Here is a 25551-nt window from a genome sequence, read left to right as displayed (position 1 = left end):
ACCATCTCCCCTTGACATTACCATCACTGAATCCCCCCACTATCAACATCCTTGGGGTTGCCATTGACCAGACGCTGAAATAGACTAGCCATATATATACAGTGACTACCAGAGCACGTCAGAGACTAGGAATCCTGCAGTGAGTAACTCAACTCCTGACTCCCCAAAGCCTGTCCACAATCAATAAGGCACAAGTCAGGAGTGTAATGGAATACTCTCCACGTGCCTGGATGAGTGCAGCTCCAACAACACTGAACAAGCTCAGCACCATCCAGGACAAAGCAGCCCCATTTGGTTTGCACAGCTTCTACAATCATAGAATCATCAAACCCCTACAGTGCAGAAGGAGGCTATTTGGCCCATTGAGTCAGGACCGTCTCTCTGACAGAGCATCGCACCAGGCCCTACCCCCATAACCCCGGGTATTTACCCCATTAATCCTCCTAACCTACACATCTTGAGACACTAAGGAACAATTTAGCACGCCCAATCCACCTAACCTGTACATCTTCGGACAGTGGGAGGAAACCGGAGCACCCAGAGGAAACTCACGCAGACACGGGGAGAATGCGCAACCTCCACACAGACAGTCACCCATGGCTGGAATTGAACCCTGGTCCTTGGCGCCTTGAGGCAGCAGCGCTAACCACTGTGCCACAAAACATTCACTCCCTCCACCACCCAAGAAACAATGGCAGCTGTGTGTACCATCTTCAAGATGCACCACAGAAATTCACCAAGGTTTCTTAGGCATCACCATCCAAATCCATGACCACAACCATCTAGAAGGGCAAGGGCAGAAGGTACATTGGAACACCACCACCTGGAGATTCCCTTCCAAGTCACGCATCATCCTTATGTGGAATTATATTGCCGTTCCTTCACTGTCGCTGGGTCGAAGTTCTGGGACACCCTCCCTAACAGCACTGTGGGTGTACCTACACCACAGGGACTACAGTGGTTCAAGAAAGTTGCTCACCACCATCTTCTCAAGGACAATTAGGGATGGGCAATGAATGGTGGCCTAGCCAGCGACCCCCACATCCCCTAAATGAATTTTTAAAGATTCCCATTGGCACTAAGTAAACAAGAAATGGTAACATTCATAAAGTCTTTTTCGCAATCCCAGGGTATTCCAAAGTACTTCAAGCCAATGAAGGGCTTTTGAGATGGAGTCACTGTTGGAATGTAGGGACAGTAAGAAGTTTAACAACACCAGGTTAAAGTCCAACAGGTTTATTTGGTAGCAAAAGCCACACAAGCTTTCGAGGCTCTAAGCCCCTTCTTCAGGTGAGTGGGAATTCTGTTCACAAACAGAATTTATAAAGACACAGACTCAATTTACATGAATAATGGTTGGAATGCGAATACTTACAACTAATCCAGTCTTTAAGAAACAAAACAATGGGAGTGGAGAGAGCATCAAGACAGGCAAAAAGATGTGTATTGTCTCCAGACAAGACAGCCAGTGAAACTCTGCAGGTCCACGCAACTGTGGGAGTTACAAATATTGTGACATGAACCCAATATCCCAATATACCTGAAGAAGGGGCTTAGAGCCTCGAAAGCTTGTGTGGCTTTTGCTACCAAATAAACCTGTTGGACTTTAACCTGGTGTTGTTAAACTTCTTACTGTGTTTACCCCAGTCCAACGCCGGCATTTCCACGGAATGTAGGGAAACAGGGCAGTGAATATATGCACAGCAAGCTCCCACTAACAGCAAAGTGATGATGACCAGATAATCTGTGTTAGTGATGTTGATTGAGGAATAAATATTGGGCGAGGATTCTCCTTGTTCCTCTTCATATAATGCCATGGAATCTTTTACCATGAGAGTAGCCGTATGTGGGGGCATGGTACAAAGCTAAGGGCTGACAGTCTGTTCGGAACAAAGGGTCAGTGTAGTGAAAAGCCACACATGTGGCTGCAAAAAAAATTATTTCTTGCCTTGTCATTTTTTTTTCCGGACGAAATTAGCCAGTTCCAACCTGTTCCTGTTCCACAAAACAGGACGTTGTAATGGAATGATAAGCAGATATTAGAAAGCAGTTCAGAAAAATTCTGAAACTAAATTTGGTGGAATATCCTGTTTTATTGAACTGATTTTATGACCTGGACCTCTCCCAGACTGTGTTGAGTAGCTGAACTGAGCTTGTTTTTGGAACACCAAGGATTACTTTGGATGCACAGCAGATCTTATCCCGGATCAGTACAAACAGATTTTCCTTAACCATCCACTTCCTGCTAACGGAGGTTAATCACTGCAGTTTATAGTTTTTTGGAAATATCCCAAAGCTCGTTTGTCATGTTGACATATGTGATTAGTATGTTGTCATAACGATAAAATGTTTTAGTGTAAATTAACTTACGGTGTCTCTCGATCTCACTCACCCTCTGAATAACTTGACAAATTGCTATATTTTTTGTTTTTACTTTTCCACAGTCCTCTTTCAGGTCCATCTTCTGATGCAAGTTGACTTTATCCATTCCCCCAAATTGAAATACTCCAGCCACGTTCCTGAGACTTGTTGCCATGAAGGAACAGTGTTGCAGTCACAGTGCCAGGAGTCAAATACCACACAATCAAAGCAATGTTTTACATTAGTTGTTTTTTGTGGAGTCCAACTATGACTTCGTTTACCAACTCTTTTGTAGGGGCGGCACGGTGGTACAGTGGTTAGCACTGATGCCTCAGAGCGTCAGGGACCTGGGTTCGGCTCCTGGCTTGAGTCACTATCGTAGAATCTCTACAGTGCAGAAGGAGGCCATTCAGCCCATCAAGTCTGCATCAACCACAATCCCACCCAGGCCCTATTCCCATAACCCCATGTATCTGCCCTGCTAATCCCCCCGACACCAGGGTCAATTTAGCATGGCCAATCAACCCAACCTGCACATCCTTGGACTGTGGGAGAAAACCGGAGCACCCGGAGGAAACCCATGCAGACAGAGGGAGAATGTGCAAACTCCACACAGACAGTGACCCGAGGCCGGAATTGAACCCGGGTCCCTGATGCTGTGAGGCAGCAGTGCTGACCACTGTGCCACCGTGCTGCCCCTGTGTGGAGTTTGCACGGATTTCCTCCGGGTGCACTGGTTTCCTCCCACAGTCTGAAAGACGTGCTGGTTAGGTGCATTGGCCATGCTCAATTCTCCCTCAGTGTACCTGAACAGGCGATGGAGTGCGGCTACGAGGGGATTTTCACAGTAACTTCATTGCAGTGTTAATGTAAGCCTAGTTGTGACGTTAATAAATAAACTTTTCACTGCAGATGCTGGAACAGGAAACAAAAGTAAAAAGTGCTGGAAAACCTCAGCAGTTCTGACAGCATCTGTGGAGGGAGAGGAGAGCTTATGTTTCAAGTCTGAATGAACCTTCATCGGAGCTTGTCAACTCCTTTGTCTATCAGAAATGAAGGTCAGGCAGTGCTGATTTTCCGAATCTTTCCTTAACTGCTGGATATATATGCTGGAATTCTACCGCCCCGCCCACCATGGGAATCTGAGCGGGCAAGGGGTGGACAACGTGAAGGCCCGTTCACCTCAGGCAGGATTTTCCATTCTCAGTTCGAGCTCGGCCGTAGCGTCCTGCCTCATAGACTGAAAATCGTGAGCCTGTTTGAAAAAAATAACATCTATTTTCCACTTTAACTTGCCGTGGTCAGCTTTTTGAGGCAATTTTCCTTCAGAACAAGAAGGTAAATAGAAGACCTGAAGGAGATGTTCTGAATTACAGTTATAAAATTCTCACCCTGTTTTCAAATTCCTTCAAGACCTGACTTGATACATAGAAATCATAGAAATCATAGAAACCCTACAGTGCCGAAGGAGGCCATTCGGCCCATCGAGTCTGCACCGACCACAATCCCACCCAGGCCCTACCCCCACATATCTACCTGCTAATCCCACTAACCTACGCATCTCAGGACTCTAAGGGGAAATTTTTTTTTTTAACCTGGCCAATCAACCTAACCCGCACATCTTTATTCTCTCTCCATAGATGCTGTCAGACCTACTGGGATTTTCCCCATATTTCTATTAAGCTCCTCCAAACCCTCAACTCTCCAAGGTCTCTGTGCTGTTATAATCCTGGGTTTTCCTCTTCCATCATCCTTTAACCCTTACAATCGCCCCAGTCCAAAGATGTGCAGGTTAGGTGGATTGGCCATGGTAAATGTGTGGGATGACAGGGATAGGGTGGGGAAGAGGGCCTGGGTAAAATATTCAGTCAGAGAGTCGGTGCAGACTCGATGGGCCAAATGGCATTATGGGGATTCTATGATTTCAGCTGTCACAGTTGCCTGTGCCCTAAATTCTAGAATTCTTTCCCTAAACCTCTCCATCTCACTACCCCAATTTCTTGCTTTAAGATACTGGCATGGTAGCACAGTGGTTGGCACTGTTGCCTTACAGCACCAGGGACCCGGGTTCAATTCCTGCCTTGGGTGACTGACTGTGTGGAGTTTGCACATTCTCCCCGTGTCTGCGTAGGTTTCCTCCTGTTACCCCCCACAAGGTGGAGTGGCCATGCTACATTGACCCTTAGTGTCAGGGGGATTAGCAGGGTAAATACGTGGGGTAAAAGCAAATTACTGCGGATGCTGGAATCTGAAACAAAAAGAGAAAATGCTGGAAAATCTCAGCAGGTCTGGCAGCATCTGTAAGGAGAGAAAAGAGCTGACGTTTCGAGTCCAGATTACCCTTTGTCAAGGGTCATCTGGACTCGAAACGTCAGCTCTTTTCTCTCCTTAGAGATGCTAAATACATGGGGTTACAGGGATAGGCCCTGGTTGGAATTGTTGTCAGTGCAGGCTCGATGGGCTGAATGGCCTCCTTCTGCACTGTAGAGATTCTATGATAGCCTACACCTTTGATCGAAATTTTGCCTGCCTATCCTACCATCTCCTGACGTGTCTCTGGATAATGTTCCCGTGAAGCATTTGGGATGTTTTTCTACAAGAAAGACTGCATATGAATGCATGCTGCTTTGATCGAGTAAACTGGGACAAACTACTGCCAGCGGCCGATGCGTTCGTATAAATTTAAATCCATACTGACAGAACAAAGGTGGAAGTTCTTTTTTTTTTGGGCGGGCTACATGGAATGTCCAACCGAAAAAACAGTTGAGTGAATAAAAGAATCCATAATGGCTTCTAAAGCGGGAAAGAAACATCTAAAAGGAGAGGGAGGGGCCTGTTTCCCAATGGATAGTTTGTTTAGAGAGTTGTTAGCGCATTCATGGTGGGCAATATGGCTTCCTCCCAGGTAAATAGAAAATAGAAGTAGGAGAAGGCCATTCGGCCCTTTGAGCCTGCTCCGCCGTTCATTTTGATCATTGGATGACGAAGGGTCATCCGGACTCAAAACGTTGGCTCTATTCTCTCTCATGATGTGGAGATGCCGGCATTGGACTGGGGTAAGCACAGTAAGAAGTCTCACGACACTAGGTTAAAGTCCAACAGGTTGGATTTTAACCTGGTGTTGTGAGACTTCTTCCTCTCTTCTCTCTCCACAGATGCTGTCAAATCTGCTGGGATTTTCCAGCATTTTCCAGCATCCATAGTTTTTTGCTTTCATCAAATTCAATATCCTTATCCTGCCTTCCCCCCATATCCCTTGATCCCTTTAGTCCTGTTCTTGAAATCAGACAATATTTTAGACTCAACTGCTTGCTGTGGTAGTGAATTCCAGTAAGAAGTCTCACAACACCAGGTTAAAGTCCAACAGGTTTATTTGTTCACCACTCTCTGGGTGAAGAAATTTCTCTTCACCTCAGTCCAAAAAGGTTTATCCCTTTTCCTCAGTTCTGGACTCCCCCACCATCGGGAACATTCTTTCTGAATCTACCCTACCTAACCCTGTTAGAATTCGATAAGTTTCTATGAGACGTCTCTCACTCTTTGAAACTCCAGTGAATATAATCCGAACCAAATTCGTGGCCGGGATTCTCCCAAAAACATTCTAAGTCCACAATTTGTGTGAAAATGGGAGTAACTCCTGCTGATTTTTTTAGCGTGATTTTCAGAGTGAATCTCCAAAACTCTGTGCATTGCAGTGTCCAAGCGAGAGTCCCTCTGAAAATCAGTGGGTGGGGCCTATTCCCAGCTGAGAGGCCGGCAGCATAGCACTGAGCAGGCCACTGCGCATGCACTGATCTGTCAGCATCGAGATCAGTGCACGTACAGTGGCCCCGCATTGCTGGCCTCCAGATCACTGGCCAAACTGATCGCTGGCCAGCGCTGCAGCCTCCCCATCACTAGCCTTTCGACCCTCACACCTCTGACTGCTGCCTCCCGGACCTCCCCAGGCCAGTCCCTATGTCCCTCCTCCCCGGCGAGCCCCAATCTCCCCCACCCCCCGATCCGGCCAGCCCCAATCTCCTCGACGCCCCCCCCCCCCCCTCCCCCCCCCATCCAGCCAGCCCCGATCTCCCAACCTCCACCCTGGCAGTCCTGACCACCTGGCAGCCCCAACCCCCCTGCCCCTACCTGGATGGCCAGCCCCAATTGCCATCCTCCTTCCCTCTGCCAGTGATCATGAATACAGAGTGGCAGCGGGACCCCCCCGCCCTTACTGATTGTCTCCCCAATAGGCCCCCCCCCCCCCCCCAATAGGCCCCACTGCCCTCTGGCCCTGCCCCCTTGGCACTGCCCAATGCTTGGTGGGCAGTGCCAAGGTGCCCCTTGGGCAGTGCCAGTTTATCCCTTGGGCAGTGCCAGTGTATCAGGCTGGCATTGCCAGGCTGGTACTGCCCAAGGAGCACACCCCTATCCCCGACCTCCTGGGGGGCCTCAATGGCCTCTCTTCACTCCAACGGGATCGGCCACCTGTTCTCCATTATTTAGGGACACTTGTAAACCCCGTTGGAGTGAACCACTCCCGGTGGGGGGGGGGGGGGGGGGGGGGGGGGAGAGGTGTGAGGTGGAGATTTCAGACCCAGACCTGTTAATGGCATAGAAATGGTGATTTTGATATGGCGCGGAGCTGATGATGCTGGAAATTTTTGGCTGGGTGACTCACGGAAGCCCGGGCACCCAGCAGGGAGCCCACGAAATGGCCTCCGCTGATACCTCCTGGCCCATGGGCTGGGAGAATCATCCCCAGTTTCTCCTCAGGTGACAGACCTGCCATCCCAGGAACCAGCCTGGAAAACCTTCGCTGCACTCCCTCTATGGCAAGGACTTCCTTCCTCAGATAAAGACACCAAAACTGCACACACTTCTTCTGTGCTGAAGATTCCTTGATTTCACTTTTCTAGGTGCTGGGCTCACCTGATATATGAGGAAACAATGTCCCAGCAAGATGTGAATAGCCCAGAAGTGGAGGGGGTTAAAAAAAAGACAGCAGAAAGACATCAAAGTTAAAGCAGGCCATTCAGCCCACTGCGTCCGTGTTGGCATTTAGCTTCCACTGAGTAGTAAAGCCTGAGTAACATTTACCGATGATATTTGGTTCATTAAGGACTACAAACCCTGAGCTTGCTGAATGATATGCAAACTTTTTTTGATGCATTTCACTGCCAGAAATATTCATTGATTGAAATAGAATTTCCTAACCATACGTCTCATCCCCCAGGTTGATCATCTTAATTGGTTCTGCTGCATGTTTAAGAGGGAGTCATCATATTATATTGTATTGTTATAGTTAAGAAAGCCCACCAATGCCTCTACTTTCTCAGAAGGCCACGGAAATTCTGCATGTCTGCTACGACTCTCACCAATTTTTACAGATGCAGCATAGAAAGCACCCTTTCCAGATGCTCGAGGAAGGTTCTTTACTCAGAGAGTGGTTGGGGTGTGGAATAGACTGCCTGCTTTGAGAGTGGAGTCGGACACTTTAGGAACTTTCAAGCGGTTATTGGATAGGCACATGGAGCACACCAGAATGATAGGAAGTGGGACAGCTTGATCTTGGTTTCGGACAAAGCTCGGCACAACATCGAGGGCCGAAGGGCCTGTACTGTGCTGTACTGTTCTATGTTCTATGTATCACAGCTTGGTATGCCTCCAGCTCTGACCAAGACCACAAGAAATTACGAAGCATTGTGAACGTAGCCCAGTCCATCACACAAACCAGCCTCCCATCCATTGACTCTGTCTACACCTCTCGCTGCCTCGGAAAAGCAGCCAAGGACTCCACACACCCCGGGCATCTACATTTTTCCATTGGGAAAAAGATACAAAAGTCTGAGGTCACAAACCAACTGACTCAAGAACAGCTTCTTCCCTGCTGCCATCAGACTTTTGAATGGTCCAATCACATGCTAATCTGATTGTTCTCTTCACCCTATTTGTAGCTGCAACATTATATTCTGCACCCTATCCATTCCTTCTCCTCTATGTACTCTATGAACAGTATGTTTTGTCTATATAGCGTGCAAGAAACAATACTTTTCACTGCATACTAATGCATGTGACAATAATAAATCAAATCAATCAGTCAATGTGAAGCATCTTGTGGCATTGCTGAAAGGAATTTAGGAAAGTGCAGTATTTTAGAGGGACATGGGCAATGTCATAGAAATCATAGAAATCATAGAAACCCTACAGTGCAGAAGGAGGCCATTCGGCCCATCGAGTCTGCACCGACCACAATCCCACCCAGGCCCTATCCCCACATATTTTACCCGCTAATCCCTCTAACCTACACATCCCAGGACTCTAAGGGGCAATTTTTTAACCTGGCCAATCAACCTAACCCGCACATCTTTGGACTGTGGGAGGAAACCGGAGCACCCGGAGGAAACCCACGCAGACACAAGGAGAATGTGCAAACTCCACACAGACAGTGACCTGAGCCGGGAATCGAACCCGGGACCCTGGAGCTGTGAAGCAGCAGTGCTAACCACTGTGCCACCGTGCCGCCCTAATGTATTTCTGTTGTTAGGATGGCGCCATGTCTATTGGTGTCCACCAGGTCGATTCACTGTTAGACTCGTTGCTGTGATAAGGATACAGGGGATAAGGTCAATCAGAATTTAGTTAGGTAAGCGTGTGTAAAATTTAGGCCCCGGGTCAGTTACAGACTTACGGACTGGAATTTTACTGGCACACTCGCCCTGGAATCGGGGCGGGCGGGGCTTGCAGAACGGCATTCTTCGTTGGCCTCGGGCGGGATCTTACGAGGCTCGGGCGGGTGAGGCGGTAAAATTCCCGTCACTTTCTCTGTTTCACCGGTTGCATTCAAGGTTTTAAGAGATAAGGGATGGCACGGTGCCACAATGGTTAGCACTGCTGCCTCACAGCGCCAGAGACCCAGGTTCGATACCAGGCTTGAGTCATTGTCTGTGTGGAGTTCGCATGTTCTCCCCGTGTCAGCGTGGGTTTCCTCCGGGTGCTCCTGTTTCCTCCCACAGTCCAAAGATGTGCGGGTTAGCTTGATTGGCCATGCTAAATTGACCCTTAGTATCAGGGGATTGGCAGGGTAAAAACGTGGGGTTTTGGGAATAGGACCCGGGCTGAATGGCCTCCTTCTGCACTGTAGGGATTCTATGAGTTATTCTGCAGATGTACCATGATGTGGAATGTGGCAGAGGTGTGTTCTCGTAAGACACTAATAAATATAACAAGTGCAATGTATACACGAAGCATGAAGAGATTCAACTTTGCTATGTTTGAAAATGAGGTTTACCATTATTGTTCTTCATTGCTGGTTTGTGCTTTTACAATAGGCTGAGTCAAGAGCTATTTTGCCTCTGTTGACAACAAGTTTACTCAAGAGGAATGGAGGTTCAATGTCCATGCAGAATCCAAGCACTCTGTTTGGTTTATAGTTATCTAGAATATTGCTATCCTTCCCTTTTCTTCAAGTCTGAACTTCTGAACCTGGGTCCCTGGCACTGCGAGGCAGCACGGTGGCACAGTGGGTTGCACTGTTGCCTCACAGCACCTGGGACCCGGGTTCGAGTCCGGCCTTGGGTGACCGTGCGGAGTTTGCATGTTCTCCCTATGTCTGTGTGGGTTTCCTCTGGGTGCTCCGGTTTCCTCCTACAGACCAAAGGTGTGCAGGTTAGGTGGTTTGATCATGGTAAAAAAAATGTCCATTAGTGTCCCAAGATGTATAAATTAGATAGATCAGCCACGATAAATGCATGGAGTTACAGGGATAGGGCAGGGGAGATGGCTCGGGTCAGGCACACTGTTAGAGACTTGATGGGTTGATTTGCACTGTAGCTATTCTATGATTCGATGAAATGATTGGTGTCAATTATCTTTCGTGTACCCCTGATGCTGGTTTCCAACAGGTGTCATTAATGGCTGAAAATCAGGTGGGAATCCTTGGCACTGTTCCCACTGTGCCACCATAACTTTGTCGGAAAAGTGAGGCTGAAGCCCCATTTTCCTGTGTAAGTGGGACTTTCGCTGCCCTCCTGACTGCATCATGATGATGGAGTATGGAGCAGGTTCAAGGAAATTTCGAGCTAATGATCTAGTACCGAGGGATCAAGCCAGAAACAGAACAACAACATGTGGTGTAGTCCATAATGTTACGGAGGATGGATAATCTTTCAGAAAGAGGGCAGCTGGAGATTAGACATAAATCGGGTGCTCAAACCACCATTGCTTATTGACGGTGAGACTCCATCATTCTCAAAAATTGGAAATATCTCAGTTGAGCTCTTTGGACAAAAGGTCGTGGCATTTTGCCTTTCCTCTCCATGGCTATTTCATAGAATTGTAGAGTCCTACACCTGCAGATTCGGCCATCGAGTCTGCACAGACCACAGTCCCACCCTGGCCCTATTCCCGAACCCCATGCATTTACCCGAGCTAGTCTTCCTGACATGAAGGGGCAATTTAGCATGGCCAATCTACCAAACCCACACATCTTTTGATGTGATTTTGATCATGATGCAGTCAGGAGGGCAGCGAAAGTCCCACTTACACAGGAAAATGGGGCTTCAGCCTCACTTTTCCGACAAAGTTACGGTGGCACAGTGGGAACAGTGCCAAGGATTCCCACCTGATTTTCAGCCATTAATGACACCTGTTGGAAACCAGCATCAGGGGTACACGAAAGATAATTGACACCAATCATTTCATCGAATCATAGATCAAAATGTGATTTTGAGAGATTTGGATAGGCTGAGCGAGTGGGCGAGGATCTGGCAGATGGAATATAACGTTAGCAAATGTGAGGTTATCCACTTTGGAAGAAATAATAGTAAATTGGAGTATTATTTAAATGGAGAAAAATTACATCGTGCGACTGTGCAGAGGGACCTGGGGGTCCTTGTGCACGAATCGCAAAAACTCAGTCTGCAGGCGCAGCAGGTGATCAAGAAGGCGAATGGAATGTTGGCCTTTATCGCGAGGGGGATAGAATATAAAAGCAGGGAGGTCTTGCTGCAACTGTACAAGGCACTGGTGAGGCCGCAACTGGAGTACTGTGTGCAGTTTTGGTCCCCTCATTTACGAAAGGATATATTGGCCTTGGAGGGAGTGCAGAGAAGGTTCACCAGGTTGATACCGGAGATGAGGGGTGTAGCTTATGAGGAGAGATTAAACAGATTGGGTCTGTACTCGTTGGAGTTTAGAAGGATGAGGGGTGATCTTATAGAGACATATAAGATAATGAAGGGGCTGGATAGGGTAGAGGTGGAGAGATTCTTTCCACTTAGAAGGGAAACCAGAACTAGAGGGCACAGCCTCAAAATAAGGGGGGGCGGTTCAGAACAGAGTTGAGGGGGAACTTCTTCTCTCAGAGGGTCGTGAATCTCTGGAATTCTCTGCCCATTGAAGTGGTGGAGGCTTCCTCTTTGAATATGTTTAAATCACGGGTAGATAGTTTTCTGATCGATAAGGGAATTAGGGGATATGGGGAGCAGGCGGGTAAGTGGAACTGATTCGCTTCAGATCAGCCATGATCTTGTTGAATGGCGGGGCAGGCTCGAAGGGCCAGATGGCCTACTCCTGCTCCTATTTCTTATGTTCTTATGTTCTTATCTTTGGACATTGGGAGGATACCGGAGCACCCGGAGGAAACTAATGCAGACATGGGGAGAACGTGCAAACTCCACAAAGACGGTCACCCAAGCCGGGAATTGAACCCAGATCCCTGGCGTTGTGAGGCAGCAGTGCTAACCACTGGGTCACACACAGTGGCACAGTGGTTAGCTGCACAGTTCTTGCTGCATCTTTTTCCCTTGAGTGATTTTTGTTTTTTCTCATTGACATGAGACAAGTTTGAACTGAACTTTGGGCTGGTTCACAAGATTCCTTCGGAAAGTCACACCGTAAGTGCAACAATTTAAAATCGTTACAGACTGCCGCATGAATTAACATTCTCCAAACGCTGTTTAATTGTGGCCAGGTGGAAACTAATAAACTCAAAATGGAATTCAGGAGAAACTTCTTATAATGACTAGACTGAAGAACTTGCTACAACATGGAGGAGTTGATGCGCACAACATGGATGCATTCAAGAGGAAGCTAGTTAATGAGGGAGAAAGGGTATGCTGCTAGAATGAGATGACGTAGAGAAGGGGAAAGCTTATGTGGAGCTGGCACAGAACAGAACTCATGTTGAATGGCCTGTCTCAGTGCTTTAGTTTCAGGGTAACTCCATTCAATTCTCTGTATTTATTCTTGAGTCAAATGACTGTTGCTATGTCGATAAACTTGCAAAGGGGCAGCACGGTGGCACAGTGGTTAGCACTGCTGCCTCATAACGCCAGGGACCCGGGTTCAATTCCTACACTGTCTTTGTAGAGTTGACACACTCTCCCCGTGTCTGCGTGGGTTTCCTCCAGTTTCCTCCCTTAGTCCAAAGATGTGCGGGTTAGGTGGACTGGCCATGGTAAATTGTCCCTCAGTGTCCAAAAGATGTGTAGGTTAGATGGATTAACCATGGCAAATGTATGGGGTTGCAGCGATAGGGCGTGTGAGAGGACCTGTGAGATACTCTTTCAGGAAGACAGTACAGACGCGATGGGCCGAACGGCCTCCTTCTGCACTGTGGGGATTTTGTGAAGGCAGAAGTTATGTTGGGTTGGCAAGTTGTGGTTGGAGTGCCAACTTGTTGAATGGTCCTATCTCTCGGACCCTCAGCTTAGGACTAAGGAACCCACAGAGTTTGCCCACAATGTCACAGTGTAACTGAAAGAAACACGTGCAGTAGGCAATTAGATACATTAGTGAAGATACATAAAATTAAGAATACAGGGGTAAGAATTTCTGCTTGCCACCACGTATAACAACACTGCAAATGCAATTGTGAAGATTTCTGGATAAATCAACATGTCTTTCAGAACATTTCAGCAGATATAATGAACAGAGAACTCTTTATGGCTAGGTTTATGATGCCGTTGCACATAGTATAGTTGGGTGCATCCCTTATCCCACAGCTAGACTGTGGATGTGAACTAAACACAGGTTTCAATGGCATTATAATATCACATTCTGTTGTACGTACTAGATGGAGCAGTAGTCTTTTCTTGTCCGCCCAATGTGTATGTCGTTCAGATGTGAGGTAAAACTGACTGTCCCTCTCAAATGGATGTAGAAAATCAAAGGAAATATTTTCCTCAGTGTTTTCCCCCTCAGTTGGTGATTCTTTATTATGCCCTTTCCATTCTAATATAAGACCATAAGAACATCAGATGTGGGAACAGAATTTAGGCCATTCGGCTCATCGAGTCTGCTCTGCCATTCGATTATGGTTGATAAGTTTCTCACCACCATTCTCCTGCTTTTTCCCCATAACCTTTGACCCCCTCACCAATCAAGAACCTAGACATCTCTGCCTTAAATACACTCAATGACCTGGCCTCAACAGCTTTCTGTGGCAATGATTAATTAGTAAGGCTTTGAAAGGTTATGGTAAATGGGAAGGTCATAGAGTCATAGAGGTTTACAGCATGGAAACAGGCCCTTTGGCCCAACTTGTCCATGCCACCCTTTTTTTTAACCCCTAATCTAGTCCCAATTGCCCGCCTTTGTCCATATCCCTCGATGCCCATCTTACCCATGTAACTGTCTAAACGCTTTTTAAAAGACAAAATTGTACCCGTCTCTATTACTACCTCTGGCAGCTTGTTCCAGATACTCACCACACTCTGTGTGAAAAAATTGCCCCTCTGGACCCTCTTGTATCTCTCCCCTCTCACTTAAACCTATGCCCTCTAGTTTTACACTCCCCTACCTTTGGGAAAAGATATTGACGAGCGAGCTGATCTATGCCCCTCATTATTTTATAGACCTCTAATAGATCACCCTTAAGCCTCCTACGCTCCAGAGAAAAAGATCCCAGTCTATCCAGCCTCTCCTTATAACTCAAACCATCAAGTCCCGGTAGCATCCAAGTAAATCTTTTCTGCACTCTTTCTAGCTTAATAATATCCTTTCTACAAGAGGGAGACCAAAATTGTACACAGTATTCCAAGTGTTGCCTTATCAATATCTTGTACAACTTCAACAAGAAGTCCCAACTCCTGTATTCAATGTTCTGACCAATGAAACCAAGCATGCCGAATGCCTTCTTCACCACTCTTCCCATCTGTGATTCCACTTTCAAGGAGCTATGAAACTGTACCCCTAGATCTCTTTGTCCTATAACTCTCCCCAACGCCCGACCATTAACTGAATAAGTCCTGCCCTGGTTCGATCGGCCAAAAAGCATCACCTCACATTTATCGAAATTAAACTCCATTTGCCATTTGTCGGCCCAATTGATTAAGATCCCGTTGCAATCCTAGATAACTTTTTTCACTGGATAAGTGAACTGTAAGGTAAGTGGATTTGAGACTGAGATGAGATCACCCATGATCGTATTAAATGGCGGAGCAGGCTCGAGGGGCTGAATTGCCTACTACCGCTCTGAGTTAAAACCATAGAATCAGTGCAGAAGGAGGCCATTCAGCCCATCGAATCTGCACTGACAACAATCCCACCTAGGCCCTATCCCCCTAAGCCCACATATTTACCCCGCTAATCCTTCTAACCTACACATCCCAGCAAACTAAGGGGAAATTTAGCAAGGCCAATGCACCTAAACGCACACACCTTCGGAGGGTGGGAGGAAATCGGAGCACCCGGAGGAAACCCACGCAGACACGGGGAGAACGTGCAAACTCCACGCAGACAGTGACCCGAGCTGTGAATCGAACCCAGGTCTCTGGAGCTGTGAGGCAGCAGTGCTAACCACTGTGCTACCGTGCCGCCCTCCTTATGATTCTTCCTCACTCAATATCCACACTCACTCGCTTTCCGACGAAGAAATGACGAGGCCTCAATCAGGAACCATGGCTGATGTTTTCCATCCTGAACATGATAAAGCCACCTGCAGCACAGCTGCTTGCTCGAGTTCAGAAACACCAACCCGCAACAGGATTGAACCTGGGGCTTTCCTGATCCACAACCACACCGGACAATCTATTCACCGCTGTGCTGTCAGGGACGCCTAAACCCACAGCCTACTAATCCATTAACAACAGTACTGCTAACCTGCCAACAAATACATGTGAGGATTTTTTTTTGTGTGTGTGTGTCAGACCTGCTCAGTGCATCATTTCCTTATTGATAAAATCTGCCACTGAAACAATATCCTGTCACACAAGGGGACCACTGCCTTCGGAAGTAGCGTGTAGCTCACTTTCCTGCCCCATCACTGCTGGATGAAGTGCAGAAGTGAGGGGGTGGCAAAAAAGAGTGGAAAAACAGAAGGAGGGGACAAAGGGTGGGTGCAGCTAAACCCAAAGAGAATGAATCACCAGCAATTATGCAGGATAGAAAGTTCGTGACCTAGTCAGGAATGCAATCTTCCCGGTGCACTATCATTTAAGAGAGAAAAAAATTGCAGCAGGCATTTTGTTACAGAACAGAAATATGATACCATGTAAACAGTTGACAATAGAATTAAAGCCTTAAGCAGCCCCAGATAGGAGCTCACAGCTCTGTGTCCCCCACTACGAGGAGACACAGAGGCTTAGGGTAGTCAAGTTTCTTTGCAAACAAGAAGTGCCAGAAAGCCAAAGATCACCTTTATCTTTGTCACTATAATCCTAGTGCAAAGCTTCTTGTTTCCTACACTTGATCTGAGCCTGGCTTCTTTTTTTTGTAAACCGGACCCAAATCCATCAGAGACTTTGTTGTCGGCTTGTTGTGAGCAAACAGAGCTGGCAGTTTCCTTCCTCGGTGTAAACAGGCCTTTTGCTGCAACCCAGTTCAGAGACTTTTCCACTCGCCAGGCTAACCGTTTACCTTCCAACACAACCTTTGTGCAGCAGCCCTACCACAACGAGAGAAAAAAAAATTACCCTTTAAAAGCTGAACAGAGAGTTAGTGACATCTGCAGAAATAAGGTCAGGAAATTTAAAAAAATACTGGTGATGGCAGAGGAGCAGCAACCTTTTCAGTTTAAATTGGAGGAAGGAGCCGGGTGAATTAGCATTGCAAGTGATGAGTGTTTCAGCACATTACATTTCAAATGACTAACATTCATAATGCCATCTGGATAGTTTGTGAATCTTACCATACTTGCAAAAGTCCTGTGTTGTTGATTAATTTCCCGCAGTTATCATAGAATCATAGAATCCCTACAGTTCAGAAGGAGGCCATTCAGCCCATCCAGCCTGCACCGACCACAATCCCACCCAGGTCCTATCCTCGTATCCCTACATCTTTATCCAGTTAATCCCCCAACATTAAGGGGCAATTTAGTATGGACAATCCACCTAACACGCACATCTTTGGAGTGTGGGAGGAAATCGGAGGAAACCCACAGGAGGGGGGGGGGCGGGATTTTCCAGCCACATTCGCCCCAAAACCGGAAAATCCCGCCCCGAGGTCAACGGACCCTCGCAACGATCCGCTCCCCCTGCCCGCTACGATTCCCATGGCGGGCAGGAAGGGAAAACTCCGCCAGAGAGAACGTGCAGACCCCACGCAGAGAGTCACCCAAGGCTGGAATCAAACCCAAGTCCCTGGCGCTGTGAGGCAGCAGTGCTAACCACTGTGTTATGATGTATTTTTGTAGCTGAAAGGCAGGATTATTTAGCAACCTGCGGAAGTAACAATTTTGTGAGCACTTATACTGTCGGAAGTTTGTGTATGTAAATGCCTCAGTAAATCAAAGGCTGCAAGACCTATTTGCCGAGGAATTACCATTGGACAATAGTCGACGATGAAGACTTTATATTTTTCTGGCAATTTGCTGTGTACTATTTTAAAAGAGACATTACCACATTTACCATGTTCACCAATTTCACCAGGAGTTATTCCGGGACAGTTGCCTCTTTTGACGGGACTGGAGTTTTCTCACCAGCTTTTCACCATTGTCACTCAACAGGAAAAGAGTGAATAAATTTGAGGAGAGTAAGGCGTCTAATACTCCACAGTAAGAAGTCTCGCAACACCAGGTTAAAGTCCAACAGGGTTCATTTAGTATCATGAGCTTTCGGAGCGCTGCTCCTTCATCAGGTGAGTGGAGAAGTAGGTTTCACAAATCGGGCATATATAGACAAAGGCACAATTGCAAGATAATTCCAAATAAACCTGTTACTGTGCCCACCCCAGTCCAACGCTGACATCTCCACATCTAATAGTCCAAGCAGTATTTGCAGTGCTGCTAGCCCAACAGGCTTATAAAAGGGCAGTGCAAGTCATTAGAAGCTGGTGAAAGTAATCTACAGGTTTTCACTCTGTTTAGAACAGCAGGAAAATAAGCGCTAAGATACCAGGAAGTGTAGAAAGTGGAGAGTTCATTGTCCAAACACAATTTCCTCTTGTAGATATTAGTGTGATATTACAATTCAACTGGAATTTTTGTTGGAGTTATCACTACGGCGATTGTTTAGATTGGTTGCAATGTGCACCTTCAACCCACCTTGTGGGAAGAGAACAGGATTTCAGTCAAAATATCAACTACCGAATCATGGGGTGGAATTTTCTGTCTCCCGTTGTGACTGGGATGGAGCTGGAAAATGTGGCGAGCCATTCAAAAGTTCATTGACTTCAGTGGGAATGGAAGCCCCCATCAGAGGGAGGAGCTGGAACATTCCAGCCATAGAAGAACAGAACAGTTCAAACACAAAAGGGTGCCATTTGGCCCATTCTGTCTGCACTGGCTCTCTGAAAGATCAGTTCACTTAGTACCACTCCTGTGCCTTTACTTTATTTGTTCATAGGATGTGGGCTTTGCAGCTAAGTCAACATCATCCATCTCTAATTGCCCTTGAGAAGGTGATCGTGAGCCACCTTCTCGAGCCACTGCAGTCCACGTGGTGTAGGCAAACCCACTGAACTGTTAGGGAGGGAGTTCCAGGATTTTGACCCAGCGACAGTGAAGGAATGGTGATATATTTTCAAGTCAGGATGGCGAGTAACTTGAAGAGGAACTTGCAGTGTTGTGTTACCATGCATCTGCTGCTCTTGTCCTTCTAGATAGTAGAGGTTGTGGGTTTGGAATGTGCTGCTGAAGGTCCCTGAGTGAAATGCCGCAGTAGATCTTCCCCTGTAGCCCTGTAAATGTTCAATTTTCAGAAATTAACCCAATTCCCTCCTGAATGCCTCGATCTATCCTGTCTCCACCACACTCTCAGACAGTACATTCTAGATCCTAACCACTCACTGTGTGAATCTGCCTCCACCACACTCTCAGACAGTGCATTCCAGATCCTAACCACTCACTGTGTGAATCTGCCTCCACCACACTCTCAGACAGTGCATTCCAGATCCTAACCACTCACTGTGTGAATCTGCCTCCACCACACTCTCAGACAGTGCATTCCAGATCCTAACCACTCGCTGTGTGAATCTGTCTCCACCACACTCTCAGACAGTGCATTCCGGATCCTAACCACTCGCTGTGTGAATCTGCCTCCACCACACTCTCAGACAGTGCATTCCAGATCCTAACCACTCACTGTGTGAATCTGCCTCCACCACACTCTCAGACAGTGCATTCCAGATCCTAACCACTCGCTGTGTGAATCTGTCTCCACCACACTCTCAGACAGTGCATTCCGGATCCTAACCACTTGCTGTGTGAATCTGTCTCCACCACACTCTCAGACAGTGCATTCCAGATCCTAACCACTTGCTGTGTGAATCTGTCTCCATCACACTCTCAGACAGGGCATTCCAGATCATAACACCTTGCTGTGCGAATCTGTCTCCGCCACACTCTCAGACAGTACGTTCCAGATCCTAACCACTTGCTGTGTGAATCTGTTTCCACCACACTCTCAGACCGTGCATTCCAGATCCTAACCACTCACCGTGTGAATCTGTCTCCACCACACTCTCAGACAGTACGTTCCAGATCCTAACCACTCACCGTGTGAATCTGTCTCCACCACACTCTCAGATAGTGCATTCCAGACCCTAACCACTCGTTGTGTGAAAAACGTTCTTCTCGGATGCTTCTTTTTCCAATTACATTCGATCTGTGTCATCTGCTTTTTGATCCACCAATCGGAAGAATTTCTCTCTATCCACTCCGCCCAAATCCCTCATGATTTTAACGCCTCCAACAAATCTCCTCTCAACCTTCTCTTCAAGGAGAACTGTCCCAGTTTCTCCACCCTTTCAATGTAACTGAAGATCCTCATCCCTTGAACCATTCTTGTGAATCTTTTCTGCACACTCTCACTCTAATGCCTTCATATCCTACCTAAAGTGTGGTACCCCCAGAACTGGATGCAGTACATGAGCTGTGACCGAACTAACGTTTTATAAAGATTTAGCATAACTTCCTTGCTTTAGTAGCCTGTGCACCTATTGGTAAAGCCCAAGGTGCCAGATGCTTTATTAACTGCTCTTCCAAACTTTTCACAGTAACTTCATTGCAATGTTCATGTAAACCTACTTGTGACACTAATAAATAAACAAAAACTGTCCTGCCACCTTCAAGAATTTATACACGTATATACCCAGGTCCCTCTAATCCTGTACACACTTTAGAGTTATCCATTTTATTTTATATTGTCACTCCTTGTTTTTCCTACCAAAATGAATCACTTCACTCTTCCTTGCAATAAATTTTATGTGCCACATATCTGCCCATTCCACCTCATGGCTCCCAATATTTCCAAATTTCGTACCATCTCCAGATTTCTTTTCACACAGCAAGTGGTTAGGATCTGAAATATACAGCAAGGTCTAAGTTATTAATTTATATCAGGAAGAGAAGGGGGGTCCCAACACTCATCCTTGGGGGACTCCACTATAAACCTTCATCCAGTTTGAAAAACAACCATTCACCACTGCTATATTTCCTGCAACATACCCATGTCGCTTTTATTGCGCGAGCTATAACTTTGCGCACAAGTCTGTTGTGTGGCACTTCATTAAATAATGCCATTCACACTCACAACAACATCACTCCCTCATCAACCTACCCTATTCACTCATCAAAATATTCGAGCAAGAAAGCTACATAGAAACATAGAAAATAGCTGCAGGAGTGGAGCCTGCACCACCATTCAATATGATCATGGCTGATCATGCACTTTCACTATCCTTCTCCCGCTTTCTCTCCATACCCCTTGATCCCTTTAGCCACAAGGGCCACGTCCAGCTCCCTCTTGAACATATCTAATGAACTGGCCCCAACAGCTTTCTGTGGTACAGAATTCCACAGGTTCACAATTCTCTGAGTGAAGACGTTCTTCCTCATCTCAGTCCTGAATGGCATGCCCCTTATTCTTACACTGTGACCCCTAGTTCTGATCTTCCCCAAGATCGGGAACATTCTTCCCGCATCTAGCCTGCCCAGTTCCATCAGGATTTTATATGTTTCTATCAGATCCCCTCTCACTCTTCTAAGGTTAAACATGATTTGCTTTTAACAAATCTGTGCACTTTCCCTAATTAAACAGCACTTGTCCAAGTGATTATTAATTTTCTCATGAATAATCAATTCTAAAAGCTTTCCCACTAACAAGGTTAAAATGATTGGCAGTCACTGGGCTTATCTTTGCACCTCTGTTTGAACAAGGATGGAACTTGTGTGGTTGTCTGGCTCCATCCCTGAGTCGGAGGTAGAGTGGAAAGTTATGATCTTTGCCTCTGCGATTTCCACTCTCACTTCCCTCAATACCTTTGGATGCATCTCATCAGGTGCTGGGTGCCTGTCAACTTTTGAGCACAGACATCGTATCCAAATAAACGTAGTTTCCTTAAAAATAAAACACCATCATTATTATCTATTGTTTCCCCAAAGTGAAGAATGCAGGAATTGCTTTGTCAGTAGGACCTCCACATCTTGGAGTTAAGCTGAAAGACCTTTACCTTTTTACTAAACAATGGCTCTTAAAACAAACTGCACAGTTTATTCCATGTGCAGTTAGAAACCTGAAACTGGAAATGTTTAACTTCTCTTGATTGCCTGTAGTATTCTGGTGTAATCCATTGTAATTTGACCTTTAGACTGAGGTTGCAGGTACAAAACAGGTGCAGTGCACTTCACAGTTTTATTAAGAAAATAGAACAGTTCCATCCCCCTGAACATTCAGCCATGGTAAATCAGAGGGCGCTGCAAGATTTGTCCTCCCAACACGAGGAAACCTATTTAACAACCTGGGCAAGATCTCATCATACATTAAAGCTGCCACACCTGACAGTCAGTGCTGAAATCCAATCTCAAAACTGCACGTTGATTGAAATTGTGTCATCCTTTCATTTTTCAGTATAAAGTTTTAAAGTTTATTAATTAGTGTCACAAGTAGGCTTACATTAGCCTGTGAAAATCCTCTAGTCGTCACACTCCGGCATCTGTTCGGGTACACTGAGGGAGAATTTAGCATGGCCAATGCATCTACCCAGCATATCTTTTGGACTGTGGGAGGAAACCGGAGCACCCGGAAGAAACCCATACAGACTCGGGGGGGAAGGTACAGACTCCACACAGATAGTGACTCAAGCCAGGAATCAAACCCGGGGTCCCTGGCGCTGTGAGGCAGCAGTGTTAACTATTGTGCCACCGTGCCCCACAATGCTTGCCTGTTGAGACGAGCTGGGTTCCAGAATATTCCCAGCATTATTTACTGAGAGCTGGCGTCAATCAAATCCAGTTCAGGTACAGGACTGGTTAGATGCAAGGTTGCAGAAGTTCCAGTTGGCAGCCAGATGAGGAATGTAGACTGGTAATGTGAGCTTTATTAGTTGGGGAAGGTATTTTTGCAGATGGCTCCTAATGCCAATAAAAGATAAACAATGCCTTTGGCATGGTTCACACTCAGCTAAGTATGATACTTACCATTCGATCACTCTAAAGAGAAAATATAATATTCTAATTCAGTTCAAATGTTTACTCATTGCTTAGCCATCGACGTTGGCAGCTAGTTTGTCATCTCTGGCAAGGAAAATCAGTCATCCAAAAGTAATTCACTTCACTGTAGGTTTACAATCTTCTCAAAAATGATGTTAGAAACTGCGTTGGACACTTGTTTTTGTCAAGAAAGGAGATCAATTTTAACAAAAACCTTTACAATTCACCCAAAACAAAGACATTTTATTTTGACCTTAAGGGCCTTGACGTCACTCAGAGAAAATAGGGGTTATCACTCATTGTGCCAACTCGTTGTTGATACTTGACCAGCATATTTCTCCCCGGTGCCATAGTCCGTACTTCCCAAAGCCGGCATGGGAAAATCTCAAATTAACTCTTATCGATGCATGAGGCACAATTGTTACTTGACCTTCAGAAGGCCTGGAGTCAACTCAAATGGACATGAAACATAATGCCATTTCTTCCACTTTTCTGCAATTGTTTATATGTTTTGCCTCCTCAAACACCTTTCATACACTAAAAGCTGCTTTAATCGTAATCACTGGTTATGAATGGATATGAGGCAGAGGCAGAGGTGTGGAAGACAAGGTGCTGGTATTTAGAGCAACCCTTTTTCCTGAGCCCATTCATCAGGGTGTCTGAGTGGATGTTCAGCTACGGATCTTCCTCAGATCAATGCCTATTGACAGATGGACCTGACCTTCCACTGAACTACTGTGGTGTACCGAAATCACACCCTTCCTTAGAGAGGAAACCAGACTCGTACGGCAATAGCAGGTGAAACAGTCAAAACATTCATCTCCCATTTCTTGGCTTCGATCTTTTGTTGATCACAGCTGGCATTGGGACTTATCATCATTTTCCCCTTTGGGGGAAGATCAGCCAGCGATTCGACTCTCCATTTATACTGAGTCACTCTTGCTAAAAGATGAATGAACACACTTGGATGTGTCAAGTCTGGATAGGATTGGAGTTCACTGTGTTGTCCTCTACAATTGACTGGCTTGGAAACACTCACTATCAAAGTTTACAGGTGAAGACTGGCTGCTGGGATGAGTTACCAGAGGACTGTGGACCTGTACTCCAGCAAGAACCAATACAATGGTAGCATAACCCATCTCGGACACATCTCACCACACCTCCCCCAATCAGACTCCATCCCACCTCATCACAACCACCAATCAAATTCCACCCGACCTCATCATCACCACCACCTCCAATCAGACTCCACCCACCTCATCACAACCACCAATCAAATTCCACCCCACCTTATTGCCACCCCAAATCAGACTCCACCCACCTCATCGCCCCCCCAGTCAAATTCCACCTCACCTCATCATCTCTCCAATCAAATTCCACCCCACCTCATCGCCCCTCCAATCAAATTCCCAACACTTCATCATCCCCAAGCCCCCTCAATCAGACTCTACCCACCTCACCACAACCACCAATCAAATTCCACCCCACCTCATCACCCCCATTCAGACTCCACCCACCTCATTGCCCCTCAAATCAAATTCCACCCCATCTCTTCACCCGCCCCATTCAGACTCCACCCATCTCATCTGCACCTCCAATTAGACGCCACCCTCGACCAGACTCCATGCCTATCTCCTATCATCTCCTATCTCCACTCATCTCCATCTCTTGCTCATCTGCATCCAATCAGGCTTCACTTTATCCTCACCTCATCACCCACTTCATACCCATCTCAAGGGTGCCTCCAATGCATCTCCCCTCAAGCTCATCGCCATGTCCATTTCCAGGTGGTTGCCCATCTCTGCTCATCTCCTCCCCACCTCGACCTCACCTCCGCTACATCCCCATCACACCCCAGCGTGTTCCTCCTTCGTGCTGCCTGCTCCATCGATTAAATTAACACTTTTGATCTTCAGTGAGGACATTGCTGCTTGGTACCATCTTGCCTGTCAGGTAAACACATCAGGGAATCCTGTACCCACAATCTGCACTATCCCGTGAACGATGGACTGGGTTATGCACAATTTCCCAGAACATGCTCCATGTAGGCAGGCACTGGTGGAAAATCTTCCCTCTGTCCCAACCTGGTATAAGTGCAGAGAAGGAAACAGTTTGCAGCTTGTTCCAAGACAGTAACATAAATTCAGCGTAGCCCCAGATGACCATAGGCTGCTCTCCCCTTTGGGGAATTTCACAGTAACTTCACTGCAGTGTTAATGTATGCCTTACTTGTGACTAATAAATAAATAAACTTTGAAGGAGGGGGAGTTGACTGTTGGTGATTGAACTTGAGGGTCACCACCTCAGGCAGGGGGTAAGTTTGAGAAGGGTGGGACCTTCTTGAATAGCTTCAGTCAGTACAGGAATTGAACCCACACTATTAGCATCTACTCTGCATCATGAACTAGCTGTCCAGCCAACTGAGCTAAACTGACACCCAAAGCAGTAGCATAGTTTGGGGATGAAATAATGCCTTAAGTGGTAAGTTACAAAACATACCATTATTTTAAAACTAATATTGAAATGTCAGAAGATGGTGGAAAGATTTGTTGCACGCTGTTCATTTATGCCAAACTTTTCCAATGGGCTGGTCAGTATATTGTTTCGATATAACTTTTGCATGTCAAAGATAAAAAGATCTTCCAAGACAGCAAAGAATGGGTTCGCGATTCAGATGGAGTTTAGAATCTATACAAGTGATTGCCAAATTGAGGTGTCTACCCAGAAGCACCATTAAGCTCGGTTTCCTTCCACAGTCCGAAAGATGTGCTGGTTAGGTGAATTAGCCATGTTAAATTCTCCCTCAGTGTACCCGAACAAGTGCGAGAGTGTGGCGACCTGGGAATTTTCACGTTAACTTCATTGCAGTGTTAATGTGAGCCTACTTGTGACTAATAGATCAACTTTAACTTTACACAGAAATATAGCTATGGACAATACCTCTTTAGCGTTTCATTCTTCTGAGAATTTTAACTGCAACGCTTGGACATGTTACATGTTGTAAGCAGAGAAATTTGAGAGCTTTACTCCTGCATCTTACAAATCACATTGTCCCAGCTATTGTTATTCAGCTTACTGCTGGGTTGTAATTTTTTATTTGCATAGTTAGTAAATCAACCAAGCGTGCTTTAAAAAGTGACGTCTGTAATAGACAGTAGCTGTCCTTCCTCATAATGTCTTAAGTGTTTTTCAGGCTCTTGAACTTATTTAAGTGCAATGCATATAACTGGGCTAAGTAGTGAATTACTTTCAATATTTTGAGGCAGAATAAATGAGTGAAATTACTCGAGGAACTTGTGATCAATTACAACCTACTTCTCCACAATGTCTTTCTCCAGGTA

The sequence above is a fragment of the Mustelus asterias genome, chromosome 19, assembly GCF_964213995.1.
Source record: "Mustelus asterias chromosome 19, sMusAst1.hap1.1, whole genome shotgun sequence".
Lineage (NCBI taxonomy): Eukaryota > Metazoa > Chordata > Chondrichthyes > Carcharhiniformes > Triakidae > Mustelus > Mustelus asterias.
Note: the sequence above shows the minus strand (reverse complement) of the source record.